The 14,777-nt window shown below is 38.7% G+C and overlaps 1 protein-coding gene and 1 pseudogene across 14 annotated transcripts in view; both read right to left on the bottom strand.

Annotated features, from left to right (window-relative positions):
* MCTP1 (multiple C2 and transmembrane domain containing 1) overlaps nt 1-14,777 on the bottom strand; it is a 594,209-nt gene that overhangs the window by 303,891 nt on the left and 275,541 nt on the right. The gene's annotated exons all lie outside the window — the stretch shown is intronic.
* On the bottom strand, nt 1,607-6,048 carry LOC126956964 (peptidyl-prolyl cis-trans isomerase FKBP3-like; annotated as a pseudogene). The gene has a single exon (XR_007726615.1). The product of XR_007726615.1 is annotated as a peptidyl-prolyl cis-trans isomerase FKBP3-like (transcript).

Genomic DNA, 14,777 nt, shown 5'->3' with positions numbered 1-14,777 from the left:
AGAAGAAAATACAGTACATCCTCACTCAACATCATGTGAAGACATGCTTGCTTCCCCTTTACCTTCTGCCTTGACTGAGTTTCCTGAGGCTTCCCCAGAAGTAGAAGCATGTACAGGCTGCAGAACCATGAGATGATTAAGCCTCTTTCATTTATAAATTACCCAGTCTCAGGTATGTCTTTATAGCAGTGTGAGAGTGGACTAATCCAGAAAATTGGTACCAGAGAAGTGGGGCATTGCTATAACAATACCTGAAAACGTGGCAGCAGCTATGGAACTGGGCAATGGGCACAGGTTGGAACAGTTTTGAGGGCTCAGAAGAAGAAAGGAAGATGTAGGAAAGTTTGGAACGTCCTAGAGACTTATAAAATTGTGACCAAATGCTGATAGTGATAAGGACAGTGAAGTCCAGGTTGAGGAGGTCTCAGATGAAGGTGAGAAACTTATTTGGAACTGGAGTAAAGGTCACTCTTGCTGTGCTTTAGCAAAGAAACTGGTGGCATTGTGCTTCTGCTCCATAGATCTGTGGAATTCTAAACTCGAGAGAGATAATTTAGGGTATCTGGCTAAAGAAATCTTTAAGTACCAAAGCATTCAAGTTGTGGCCTGGCTGCTTCTAAGAGTGTACACTCATATGCATGTGCAAAGAGATTATCTGAAACTGAAACTTATATTTAAAAGGGAAGCAGGGCATACAAGTTTAGAAAATTTGCAGCTTAGCCATCTGGTAGAAAAGAAAAATCCATTTTCTGGGGAAGAATTCAAGCCTGCTGAAGAAATTTGCATAAGAGGAGCTGAATGTTGATTGCTGACAATGGAAGAAAATACCTCAAAGGCATTTCAGATGTCTTTGTGGCAGCCAGGCCTGGAGGCCTAGGAGAGAAAAATGGTTTAGTGCGCCAGACCCAGGGCTCTGCTTCTGTGTGCCACCTCAGGACATGACACACTGCATCCTAGCTGCTTCAGCTCCAGCTATGCTAAAAGGCCCCAGATATGTCTCAGGCTGCTGCTACAGAGGGTTCAAACCAAAAACCTTGGCAGCTTTCATGTGATGTTAAATGTCCAGGTGCACAGAGGGCAACAGTTGAGGCTTGGGAGCCTCTGCCTAGATTTCAGAGGATGTATGGAAACACCTGGATGTCCAGCCAGAAGTCCACAGCAAAAGCAGAGTCCCCATGGAGAACCTCTAGTAGGGCAGTGCAGAGAGAAAACATGAGGTTGGAGCCCCCACACAGAGTCCCCACTGGGGCACTGCCTAATGGAGCTGTGAGGAAAGGGTAACCAGATTCCAGAATGGTAGACCTATCAACAGCTTGCACCATGTTTCTGGAAAAGCTGCAGGCACTCAACACCAACTGGTGAAAACCACTGCAGGGTCTGTACCCTGAAGAGCCACAGGGGCAGAGCTGTCCAAGGTCTTGGGAGCCCATCCCTTGCATCAGTCTTCCCTGGATGTGAAACATGGTGTCAAAGGAGATCATTTTGGCGCTTTAAGATTTAATGACTGCCCTGCTGGGTTTCAGAATTTCATGGGGCCTGTAGCCCCTTTATTTGGCCAATTTCTACCTTTTTTAATGGGAGCATTTACCCATTGCCTGTAAATCTATTGTATCTTGGAAGTAACTAATTTTTTTTTTTTTTTTTTTTTTTTTTTTTTACAGGCTCGTAGGCAGAAGGGACTTGCCTTGTTTCAGATGAGACTTTGGACTTGGACTTTTGAGTTAATGCTGTAATCAGTTAAGACTTTCAGGTACTGTTGGGAGGGCATGATTGTGTTTTAAAATGTGAGAAGGACATGAGATTGGGGAGGGGCCGGGGTGGAATATTATGGTTTGGCTTTGTGTCCCCACCCAAATCTCATGTCGAATTGTAATTCCCCAGTGTTGAAGGAGGGAGCTGGTGGGTGGTGACTGAATCATGGGGGCAGGCCTTCCCTTTGCTGTTCTCATGATAGAATACTTATGAGATCTGGTTGTTTGAAAGGGTATAGCACCTTCCCCACTTCTCTTGCTCTCTTGCTGTGCATGTAAATATGTGCCTGTTTCCCCTTCACCTTCTGCCATGATTGTAAATTTCCTGAGGCCTCCCCAGAAAGAGAAGCCAGTATAGCCTGCAGAACCATGAGCCAATGAAACCTCCTTTCTTTTCTTTTTTTTTTTTTTAACCAAATCTCAGGTAGTTCTTTATAGCAGTGTGGGAACATATTAATACAACATACATTTAAGGCAGATGCAGATTAACAAAACAAGTGAGATAATTATTTACCCAATTATTCCAGTTCAGGAGGCTGGAGCCCATCCCTGCAGCTCAGGGTGCAAGGCAGGAACCAGCCCCGGGCAAGACACCATCTCATTGCAGGGTGTGCTCACACACCCCCACACTCACGAAGACTAAGACAATTTTCATTTAACATGCACATCTTTGGGATGTGGGAGGAAACCATAGCACCCAGAGAGAAAACCTAGGGAGACATGGGGAGAATGTGCAAACTCCACACAGACAGTGGCCTGGCTGGGAATAGATTATTTTTTTTCTCATCAGTGTAATAACAAAACACAGGTGAACAAAATGATGTTATTTGAGGACCTGCTATATATGTATTATTCAGAAGCTTATATATATGTATGTATGTATATATATACATATATATGTATATGTGTGTATGTAGGGGTATGGGTGTCTTTGTGTATATATATGTGTATTAGAAGCTTAAAATCATAGACTATATGAAATAACTATCATTAAAACTAAGTTACTATACATTATTTTAAAAAAATTTCCCGATGGCAAAACACTGGTTAAAGAAATAACATTAGAATGCATGGAAATAATTGTGTCTGTACTGGGTAAAACAAGGCTATACCTGATTCCCACCAACTGTAGGAAATGCAAAAAGTGATTGACTAGCAACATGTTCAATTCATGATTTTAGCACAAAAACACAACATGACAGGCCTTTTCTTGATCAAGATAGCTCATTAAAGGCTGCATAAATCTAAAGAAGGGACTGCCAGCAAAACTTTCTGAAACCTGCTTAGAGACAAAACTTTCTCTGATGTTACAAGTTGCATTCTCTTCCTGGGAAAAAAGGATCGACCATAATGTTTAATTTTCTGATGAACTTTAATGAGATTTATTCTAGGAAGCATCAGTATATTCCATGTCTCTGAAACTGGAGCCCTTTTGAGAGTAAAATGGGGTGGTATTAACAATTATGTCAGTCACCAGGTAAAAAACACAACTGCCTCCAGAAAAACTGGGATATATGGCTGTATTAGTCTGTTCTCACGCTGCTAATAAAGACACGCCTGAGACTAGGTAATTTATAAAGGAAAGAAGAGTAATTGACGAATAGTTTCGCATGGCTGGAAACTTACAATCATGGTGGAAGGGGAAGCAAACACCTCCTTCTTCACATGGTGGCAGGAAGAGAAGAATGAGAAAAAGGGAGAAAAAGCCCCTTATATAACCATCAGATCTCATGAAAACTCACTATCATGAGAACAGCATGAGGGTAACCACCCCAACAATTCAATTACCTCCCACTGGGTTCCTCCCACGACACGTGGGGATTATGGAAACTACAATTCAAGATGAGATTTGGGTGGGGACACAGCCAAACCATATCACTGGCCATCCTATCCTAAAGAAAATTCCCAAGGATCGAAAACAAAGAGGAACCTGAATACCAAACCATAAGCACATGTGATAAGGTGGCAGCTGCTCGTATGATCAATTTTGTTAGGATCAGAGAATATATATGCAAATGCCAACCATCATGCCTGATGCATATTACATACTAGAAATATTACTATGCCTTCCTCAATCAGAGAATAACTCTCTCTGAGCTTTCATAAATTACATTCTAATGATAAAATTGCTGACAGGCCCTCTAACTTGAAAAAGACTTTGTTTACACTTAAAATAGAGAATATGTTTCAGTTTTATTAAATTGAATTGCTTTTTAAAAAATGTCCAAAAATTTATTTTTCTCAGATCTGGCTCCCTTATATCTGGTAGAAGTTCTCAATTAGTGAGACTTCAGTATAGTGTGAAAAAAGTGAAACTTCACTGGGGGTAAAGTTCTAAAACCTTTCCCATCCCCCAGGCTTTTAAATTCTTACTCTACCTTGAAAATATTGTTCTCACAACACTGGCAAACTTTTCTTTAGCTATGACACACCAGACTCACAGAGTGGACATGAAGAGTTTCAGAGTGGAGTGAATGAGATTCTCTAAATCTACTCAACACAGGATTTTTTTTTAAAACACTATTATAAACAGAATCACAATAAACAGGTTCATATTGTTACCTAGCGTAATGCCTACATGACATAGCCTGAATTCCTACCCTGTCTAAACTTTGCTTATCTGTAAGAAACAGAACGCCTGTGATAAAAAGTCGCCTTTGTAACTAAGCAAGCTGAGACTAGTTAGAACCAAGATAGCCATTGAACAACTTCAAAAAGACCTCAAGCTTCATTATAGCCTCATTTCCATGCTAAATAATGCTCCCATCAGCACAATGACAGTTGACAATCACCATGACAATGACCAGAAGAAGCCATAAAATGACAAAAAAAAAAGAAGGCAGCCCATTTCTGGAAAAGACATGACTATTCCTCCCCTTGCTTTTAATGTCCAACCCCTTCATTAAAGAAACCGCATATTTTAACCCCTTCACCCCTCACTAATTGAGAAATCAATTTGTGGGCTATGCTCTCACTTCTCAATTTCATGGTCATTGAATAAAGACTGTACTGCTTGACGCTTGCTTCCAGTTTTATGTATTGATTTCATCACAGGGGGCAGAGAAATACCCCATCTTTTGGGAGACTGGCTTTGTCAGTCATTTTTTTTGATCATTTAAACTAGTTCCTAGTACATGAAAAAAATGAATTATTTCCTGTAGTGTGTTAACTTGGGTCCTCCCCAAACGTATGTCCAAATCCTAACCCCTAGTCGCTGTGAACATAACCTTATTTGGAAATGGGGTCTTTGAAGATGTAATTAAGTTAAAGATCTTTCTTTTTTTTTTTTTTTTTTGACAGTGGATAAATTTTTATTGAGCCACTTAGTTTACAACATGAGGTAAAAGGAAAAAGTTCTCCTTGACCAGTATTTTACACAGCTGTAGGAAAGTATTTTAGACTTCAGGGATTCATAAGGGATTACATCTCTCAAAAGCTGGGATCAAGTAAACAAATTTTATTAACTCCTTGAATTTTCCAGTTGACTCTTCCTTTACAATAGTAACAAGTTCTAACTAGTTATGTAAGTTTCTTCAAGGCCAAGTTTTATCATTGTTGCTAATATCCTTAGAGCTGAACTATTTCAGTCAATATCCACTAATTCCACTTCAAACATGAGTTTTGAATTTGGTGGAATTTTGGCATCAGGCTGTGCTTTCTTTCCATAAGCCCATTCTGGTTCAATCTCCAGTCGAGCCCTCTCTCCTTTACTCATAGTCAAGAGGGCTTCATCCCATCCTCTGATAACTTTGCCTACTCCGACCTTAAAACTTAAAGGCTTGGCATTTTTCTTCTTCTTTGCACTTGTTTGAATATTAGTATCAAAAACAGTCCCATCTTGTAGTGTTCCTGTATACCAGCAATTTTCCCTTTTTGGGAAAGTTGGTTTTATCTCCCTTTTTCAGAACAGATTTAGTATATTTTGGTGGACCCTCATCCAGGGTCTCTTCAGACTTGGTTTCTTTGGGTTTATCTTCATTAAGCTTCACATTTTTTACTTGCTCAGACACTTTACTTATACTTTCAGTACCCTTAAAACGCTTAGTTTCAAAAAGATGGTTATAGGCTATAACCAGGGGGTCCTTGTTAGCTGTCTTGGCCACATTTTTAATGTTTCCTAATAATTTATGTTCTGCAAGAAACGAATCTGAACCGTGTTCCTGCAGAAACTTGATAATGTCCTTGGGCAGCTGCTCACTGCGCAGCTGCTCCACGGTCCACGCCCGCTGTGGAACAGCCGCCGCCATCTTCCCCCGCTGCCTCCGCTTTCTAAGTTAAAGATCTTGATGAGATCATCCTGGATTTAGAGTGGGGCCTAAATCTAATGACTGTTGTCCTTATAAAAGAAAGGAAAGGTCGATATAAGGCATAGAGACACACAGGGGAAAGCCATACAAAGATGGAGTCAGAGATTGTAGTGATGAATCTATAAGCCAAGAAATGCTTGCAGCCACCAGAAGTTGAAAGTGTCAAGAATTCTCCCAGATGGGCACAGTGGCTCATACTTGTAGTCTTAGCTACTGGGAAGGCCTGGAGAATTCCATGAGCCCAGAAGTTTGAGGCTGCAATGAGCTATGATCACATCACTGCGCTCCAGCCTCCGTGACAGAGAGACCCTGTCTCGAAGAGTGAGGGTGAGAGTGAGAGAGGAAGAAAGAGAGAGAGAGAAGCATTGAGAGGGAATGCTGCCTTACCACATCTTGATTTTTGGAGTCCTGGTTTGAGATAATAAATTTTTTGTTGTTTTAAGCCTCCAAGTTTGGAATAATTTGCTAAGGCAGCTCAAGGAAACTACTATATCCTCCGTGACCCAAATTTCAAGAAATCAAATGACAGAAAATGACTATTACCAGATATATTTACACAGATTGCTCTTATATTTTTTAAGAATACAGATAGCCATGTCAAAACATTATATTCAAAATCTGATAGATTATAATGTAGATGTCTCTTCCAAAAGGTATAGTTCCTAAACACCCAAGCTAATGAAAATATAAATGATTTTTAAAATAATAACTGTACATCACAATTTCATAGGGCTACCAGATAAAATGACACGAAATTAAATTTCAAATAAATGATAAAAAATTTACTATATGTATGCCCCAGATATTATACGATACATATTCATATATATGAATATATATAACATATATATATAAAAGATAATACATTATTTATCTGAAATTTAAATTTAACTAGGCATCATGTAGTTTTATTTGCTAAATCTGGAACTTTAGAATTGCAGCAGGGAAATTGCATATCTCACTCAAAGTCATATAGCTAACAAAATGTGAAACCTGACTTTGAACTTACATTGTCAGACTACCCAAGATCATGTATTTTCTAATTCATCATGCTGCTTAAAGAAAAGACAATAAAACTTAGGAAAAGGCAGTAGCATTTCGAGAAGCCATCTGGTTGTTGTTTCTGGAAAATAGGTGTAGAAATGGAAGAATGTTGGGCAGTTCTGCCTGCTGAGTCCACTTCAGTGCCTGTTATGTAGAAAGGAGATTCTGAAGAAGTCCAAACCACATTCTAGTGATGGTGGTAGTGGTAGAAATTAGTTTTTCCCTTCCACTGTTCTGTGCAAGGGTGATATGAGACATACGGGGCATAACCATTTTGATTTTGCTGGGTAGCTGGTGAGGGCATCCTTGTCATACAGTGATGAGTTCAATTTTCATTAACTATAATAGTTATATAAGTGTTTTCTCTACATTTATCTTTTTCCAACCACCACACGGTTTCCAGGCATCATCAGGCCTTAAACCTTAATAGTTAATTTTTTTTTTTAGTCCCTTCATCCAATTGATCCCAAGTCCTATCAGACATTCCTCTGAACCATCTATCATATATTACTTTCCTTCTCTATTTCCACACCCATAATTTCGGTTCAAGCCCTCAACATTATATTCCACATGACTGCAGTGCTTCCTAGCTTGTCTTCTCATTTCAAGCTATCCATCTCCATCTAATTATCCTACCAATTATATGTATATAAATTTGCAAATCTGAAGTGACCTAATACTATCTATCCAATCAAATATTTAACACATCTGTTATTCATAGATGGTTCAAAGATAAATATTTAATCAATCCTTAACTCAGGTCGTTTTATCCATTTAAATTTCTCTTCTTATTTTTATCTTTACCCAATAAAAATTTCACTAATGCCAGGCAGGTAAGTAAACTAATGAAGCTGGATTGGAGTTGGCATTTTAAACACTTTGGGATGTTCTTCATTCCTACAAAGTAATATTTTCTCTCTCATTTTTTTTAAGTACATGGCTCTCTCATTCCACTGAAAGTTGTTTTTGTAATTTTTGGCAGAGAAGTCTGAAGAGAATAATTTGCTACTATAAGAAAATCAATGGCACACACACAGTGAGACCCAGACTCAAAATTGTGGAGGCACAGGGAATGGTGAAACAAGATTAAATACACACTGTCCAAAAGGTAGGGGCTACTCAGCTCAGATAACAGATGTCATACGTTGCCAGAGTTTGCCTGCTGTTTTCTCATGATTACATTGGGGCTCTGCACTTTGACAAGAATGCCACAGAAATGACGTGCTGTTTTCACTGTACCCTGTCAGGGGGTTCATGATGTCTGTGTGTCTTCTCAGTTCTGACTTTGACCACCTGGTTAAGCTGGTGTCTTCCATGTTTCCCCATTGTGAAGTTACATTTTTCCCTTTGTAATTCTTACATAGTTTGTGGAGAAATACTTTGAAATGCTGCAAAATTCTGTTTCACATCATAACTATACACATATAATTTTAGCATCTATTGATGGTGGTTTTGCCTACTATTGTTACTGGGGTGTTTGTTAAAAGGTGACTTTCTATTTCAATTTTCCCTTCTACATTTGTTTATTGGAATTCTACCATAAGAAATGCTTATACCTTCTCCTCCACTTATTTATTCAATTACTTATCAGCACAAAGATATTTATTTTATTCTATGGGTTTTACTCCATTATTACCATTGATATGGTTTGGCTCTGTGTCCCCACCCAAATCTCATGTTGAATTGTAATCCTAATGTTGGGGGAGGGACTTGGTGGGAGGTGACTGGATCATGGGGGTACTTTCCTCCATGCTGTTCTCTTGATAGCGAGTGAATTCTCACCAGATCTGATGGTTTAAAAGTGTCTGGCACTTTCCCCCTCACTCTCTTGCTTTCCAGCCAGGACATGTCAAAGGTGCTTGATTCCCCTTCACTTTTTGCCATGGTTGTAAGTTTCCTGAGGCCTTCCAGTCATGCTTCCTGTTAAGCCTGTGGAACTGTAAGTTAATTAAACCTCTTTTCTTCCTAAGTTACCCAGTCTTGGGTAGTTGTTTATAACAGTGTGAGAACGGACTAATACAACCATTATTTATTTTTTGCTGAAATTGTCCCAGCTTTGGTCATTAGATGTTCCTTTAAGTTGGCTCCTATGTGACTTTGACATTTTGCCATCAATTTCTGAGCACTCCCTTACTTTCTAGCACTGCAAAATGATCCAGGCTCATATTATACTTTCCCTGCCCCAGGTCTGTCTGAAACCAACTATTTCTCCAGGAGCCTTGATTACTATATATATATATATATATATATTTTGAGATAGAGTCTTGCTCTGTCACCCAGGCTGCAGTGCAGTGGTGCAATTTCAGCTCACTGCAAGCTCTGCCTCCCGGGTTCGTGCCATTCTCCTGCCTCAGCCTCCCAAGTAGCTGGTACTACAGGTGCCTGCCACCACGCCTGGCTAATTTTTTGTATTTTTAGTAGAGACGGGGTTTCACCGTGTTAGCCAGGATGGTCTCGATCTCCTGACCTTGTGATCCACCTGCCTTGGCCTCCCAAAGTGCTGGGATTATAGGTGTGAGCCACTGCGCCTGGCCCCTTGATTACTTTTATTGGGAAAATTGTATTGAGAAACCAAGACTTGGCCAAATATATTCACTGCTACTGTGTCATTATACCTTTGTCATTGCTTCTAGGCCCTCTCAGCAGACAGATTAGGAAATATACACACACACATATCTCCATACATTTTTATTTCTATATATCTGTATATATATTAACAAAAATCATTAGATCATACTGACACCTGTCTAGCACCACAGGGTTTATTCTAGACTGCCTACTTTCTATTTTTGTCACTGTCTCCAACAATGAGAATCATGACTGTCATTGTCTATATTTACTAATTTGCTTGTTCCTGCTATATACATTAAGTAGTTTCAGAATCAATAATCATGGTCTGGAGTACATACATTTATGTATAGTTCTTTTTATCTGGAGTTTTATAGTATAGGCATACCTCATTTCATCGCACTTTGTTTGATTGTGCTTCCAAGGGTTTTTGTCTCTTGTTTTTGTTTTCAAATCGAAGGTTTATGGCAACACTGCCTCGAGCAAGTCTATCAGCATCAGTTTTCAAACTACATATGCTCACTTCATGTCTCTGTCACCTTTTGGTAATTTCTGCAACATTTCAAACTTTTTCATTATTATTATATCTGTATGATAATCTGTGATCAGTGATCTTTGATATTACTGTTGTAATTGTTTTGAGGGAGGCCCCATGAACTGCGCTCATAGAAGATTGAGAAATTAATCAGTGAATGTTGTGTGTGTTCTGACTGCTCCACTGACCAGCTGTTAGTCCATCTCCCTCCTCCTCCTCAGGCCTCCCTATTACTTGAGACACAACATTACCGAAATTAGTCCCATCAATAACCCTACAATGGACTCTAAGTATACAAGTGAAAGGAAGAGTCACGTCTTTCACTTTAAATCAAAAGCTAGAAATGATTAAACTTCAGTGAGAATGGCATATCAAAAGGACAGAGAGACTGAAAACTAGGCCTCTTGCTCCAAACAGGTAGCCAAGTTACGAATGCAAAGGAAAAGATCTAGAAGGGCATTTGAAACACTACTCCAGTAAACACATGAATAAGAAAGCCACCCAGCCTCGTTGCTGATATAGAGAAAGTGAGTGGTCTGGATAGAAGATCAAACTAGCCACAACATTCCCTTAAACCAAAGCCTAATCCAGAACAAAGTCCCTAACACGCTTCAATTCTATGAAAAGAGATGAGGGAGCTGCAGAAGAACAGCTGGAAGCTAGCAGAGATTGGTTCCTGAGGTTTAAGGAAAGAAGCCATCTCTATAACATGAAAGTGCAAGGAGCTGTCATAAGTTATGCAGAAAATATAGCAAGATAATTGATGAAGGTTGCTACACTAAACAACAGATTTTCAATGAAACTGCCTTCTATTGGAAGAAAATGACATCGAGAACTTTCATAGCTAAAGAGAAGTCAATGCCTGGCTTCAAAGCTTCAAAGAACAGGCTGACTCTCATGATAGGGGCTAATGCAGCTGGTGACTTTAAGTTGAAGCCAATGTTCATTTACTATTTTGAAAATCCTAGGGCCCTTAAGAACTGTGCTAAATCTACTCTGCCTGTGCACTATAAATGAAGCCAAAAAGCCTGGATGACAGCATATCTATTTATAACATGGTTTACTAAATATTTAGTAGGCCCAGTGTTGTGACCTATGGCTCAGAAAAATAAAGAATCCTTTTAAAATATTACTGCTTATTGGCAATGCATCTAGTCACCGGAGAGTTCTGATGAAGATGTACAGGGACACAAGTATTGTTTTCAGGCCTGTTAACACAACATCCATTCTTCAGCCCATCGATCAAGCAGTAATGTCTACTTTCAAGGCTTATTATCTAAGAATACATTCTGTAAGGCTATAGCTGCTATATATAGTTGGTCCTCTGATGGATCTGGACAAAGCAAATTGCAAACCTTCTGGAAAGGATTCATCATTCTAGATGCCATAAAGAACATTTCTTAGCTGGGCGCAGTGTCTCATGCTTGTATCCTCAGCAACTTGGGAGTCCAAAGGGGGAAGATCACTTGAATCCAGAAGTTCAAGACCAGCCCGGGCAACATTGTGAGCCCACATCTCTACCAAAAAAAAAAAAAAAAAAAGAAAAAAAAAAGAAAAAAAATAGCCGGGCATGGCGACATACACTTGTAGTCCTCCTAGCTAATCAGTTGGCTGAGGCAAGAGGGTGCCTGAGTACAGGAGTTGAAGGTTACAGCATGTTTGCGCCCCTGCACTCAAGCCTAGGCAACAGAGTAATACCATGTCTCTAAAACAACAACAACAAAAAAATTCATGATTTATGAGAGGAGGTCAAAATTTCAACATTAACACGGGTTTGGAAGAAGTTGCTTTTAGCCCTTATGGATGACTTAAGGGTTTGAGGTGTTCAAGACTTCAGTGGAGGAAGTAACTGTAGATATGGTGAAAATACCAAGAGAACTACAATTAGAAGTGGAGCCTGATGATAATGATTGAATTGCTGCAATCTCATGATAAAATGTGAACAAATGACGGGTTGTTTCTTATGCGTGAGCAGAGAAAGTAGTTTCTTGAGAAGGAATCTATTCACGGTGAAGATGCTGTGAACACTGTTGAAATGACAATGAAAGATTTATAATAGTTCACTGACTTAGTTGATAAAGCAACAGCAGGGTTTGAGATGACTGACTCCAATTCTGAAAGACACTCTACTGTGGGTAAAGTACTATCAAACAGCATCTCATGCTACAGATAAATCTTTTGTGAAAGGAAGAGTAAATCAATGTAGCAAACTTCATTGTTGTCCTATTTTATGAAATTGCCACAGCCACTACAACCTTCAGCAACCACCACCCTAATCAATCAGCAGCCATCAATGTCGAGGCAAGACCCTCCACTAGCAAAAACATTATCATTCACAGAAGGCTCAGATGATTGTTAGCATTTTTTTTAGCAATACAGTATTTTTAAAATTAAGGTACATACATTTTTAGACATACTTTTTTGTGAATAATGCTATTCACACTTAATAGACTACAGTATGGTATATATATAACTTTTATATGTACTGGAAAATCAAAAAATTTGTGTGACTTGCTTTGTTGTGATATTTGCTTTATTGTGGTGGTCTGGAACCAAACCTGCAATAGCTCCAAAGTAGGCCTGTATGTATAATTCAAATACTGTTTTACATAGCTACTTAGGTTAGTGGTTTTATTTCTTATCCCTTTGAGATGAGATTATTGTTATGGGTTCCTCCCACATCCTGGTTGATTTTAATTATTTATCTATTTTGGGGTGCTAAAATATTGTCATAAAGACTTTAAATTAATTAAGAAAATGGACTCAGATAAATGTTATTTCCTCTTCATCCCTTTTACCCCATTCCCATCTCCCATTCTTGCCATCTGTTATTTACCTACATTCTGTATGTTACCAATTTCATTAGTTTCTAGCTTTTGATTTCTGTATTTGTTTTGGTACAAATGAGAAGACAACACACAAATTCTTACATATTTCTTTCTCACATAGAACGTTGCATATTGTTTATACTCTTTTGTACTTTGCTTACTTGAACTTCACAATATATCCTGTACATTTTTTCATATCAATTTCTAGAGATTTTCAATATTTATTTTTACAGCTCCATAGTATTCCGCCATGTAGATACGCCATAGTTTATTCAACCACTCCCCTATTTATGGGTATTTAGATTAGTGCCAATATTTTATAATTATAAACAATGCTACAACAAATTATTGTACATATATGCATTTCAAATTGTTGGGGGCCTATGTAGGACTAAAATTTTGATTTTCTGTTGCCATGTCCAATTCTGTTTTAGATCAAATGATATAACTGAGAGCACTTTGAAAATTAAAAAAAAAAGGTTGTATACACTAAATATAGCAAAATAATACTTCGTTATTTGCATTATTTTCTTTATCTAATTTAATTGTATCTTCTTTGGAAACAGGCAGTTCAAATCAATAAACACTTGTCCTTAGCTACTAAACCAGACAGTTATTTTGAAAACTTCTCCTATCTTTTTAAATTCTAATATCATCAATCACATATTCCCTCACTAAGAATGTCTTTTTAAACTTTTTAAAATGTTTTGTAGAGACAAGGTCTTACTGTGTTGTCCAGGCTGGTCTCAAATTCCTGGCCTCAAGTAATCCTCCCATGTCGACCTCCCAAAGTGCTGGGATTACAGGTGTAAGCCAACACACCCAGACAAGAATGTTTGGTATTTACTAGTTTTTACTTAACAATTGAATCTATTACTTGTACAGTTCCTAGTCATAAAATACTCTAGTATTGTATTAAATTATTTTTCTCTATTTTATTCCTTTAGATATAGGAGACAAATTAAAACTGAAGCCCTAATTTGGTTCCTTCTATTCCCTACATATGACGTCAAATAGGGTAGGAGGAATAAAACGGGATCATATGGTGCCAGGAACACTCTCAGGGTTGTCTGACAATGAATTAGCAAGGCTTGGGGACTCTCCTTCCTCCTGGCAGGAGGAGTTACCCCAAACTCAGCCTCCTTTGGAATTGAGGGCTGTCAGCGCCCCCAACATATCCACCTCCTGCAGTGCTCATATTCAAAATGTGCAAAGGATGCTACACAGCCTATCTAGGGTTTATCCTTGGTCCTGCCTCTATCCTGGGTTCAAGGAATCCCTCATGTGGCCTATCCTAGTTCATCAGGAGATTGCCTTGGGATTTGGAATCTGGGAACTTAAGAGCATTTGCCTTGTTTTATGCCTTGTTTTATCCTTCATCATGACCTACAAAATGTGTTTAACCCACCATGAGACTACTGCCAGATCTGACCAGGCCTCAAAAGATCATTTGTTAGGAATCTCTTAAGTTTTGGAGAGATATTAGTCCTGGGTCCTGCAGTGTGAACAGATTCAACTGAACAAATGTATGTAGCAAAAAGAATTTCAGGTCTACCAAAAGGTAAGTTCTGACATGGCTTCAAATGTATGCCTCACTTATGTAACCAATTATGTCAGTAATTACATATGATATAGAGTCTAATTTATCAGCAGTTTGAGAGTGACTTTGCTGTCTGGGTTAGGAATAAGTCAGAGTTTTGGAACTTGCATCAAAACGTCTTCCACCATGGTCATGGGAGTCAAG

Source organism: Macaca thibetana, chromosome 6 (genome assembly GCF_024542745.1).
Source record: "Macaca thibetana thibetana isolate TM-01 chromosome 6, ASM2454274v1, whole genome shotgun sequence".
Taxonomy (NCBI): domain Eukaryota; kingdom Metazoa; phylum Chordata; class Mammalia; order Primates; family Cercopithecidae; genus Macaca; species Macaca thibetana.
Note: the sequence above shows the minus strand (reverse complement) of the source record. Positions and strands in the feature narration are given on the sequence as shown.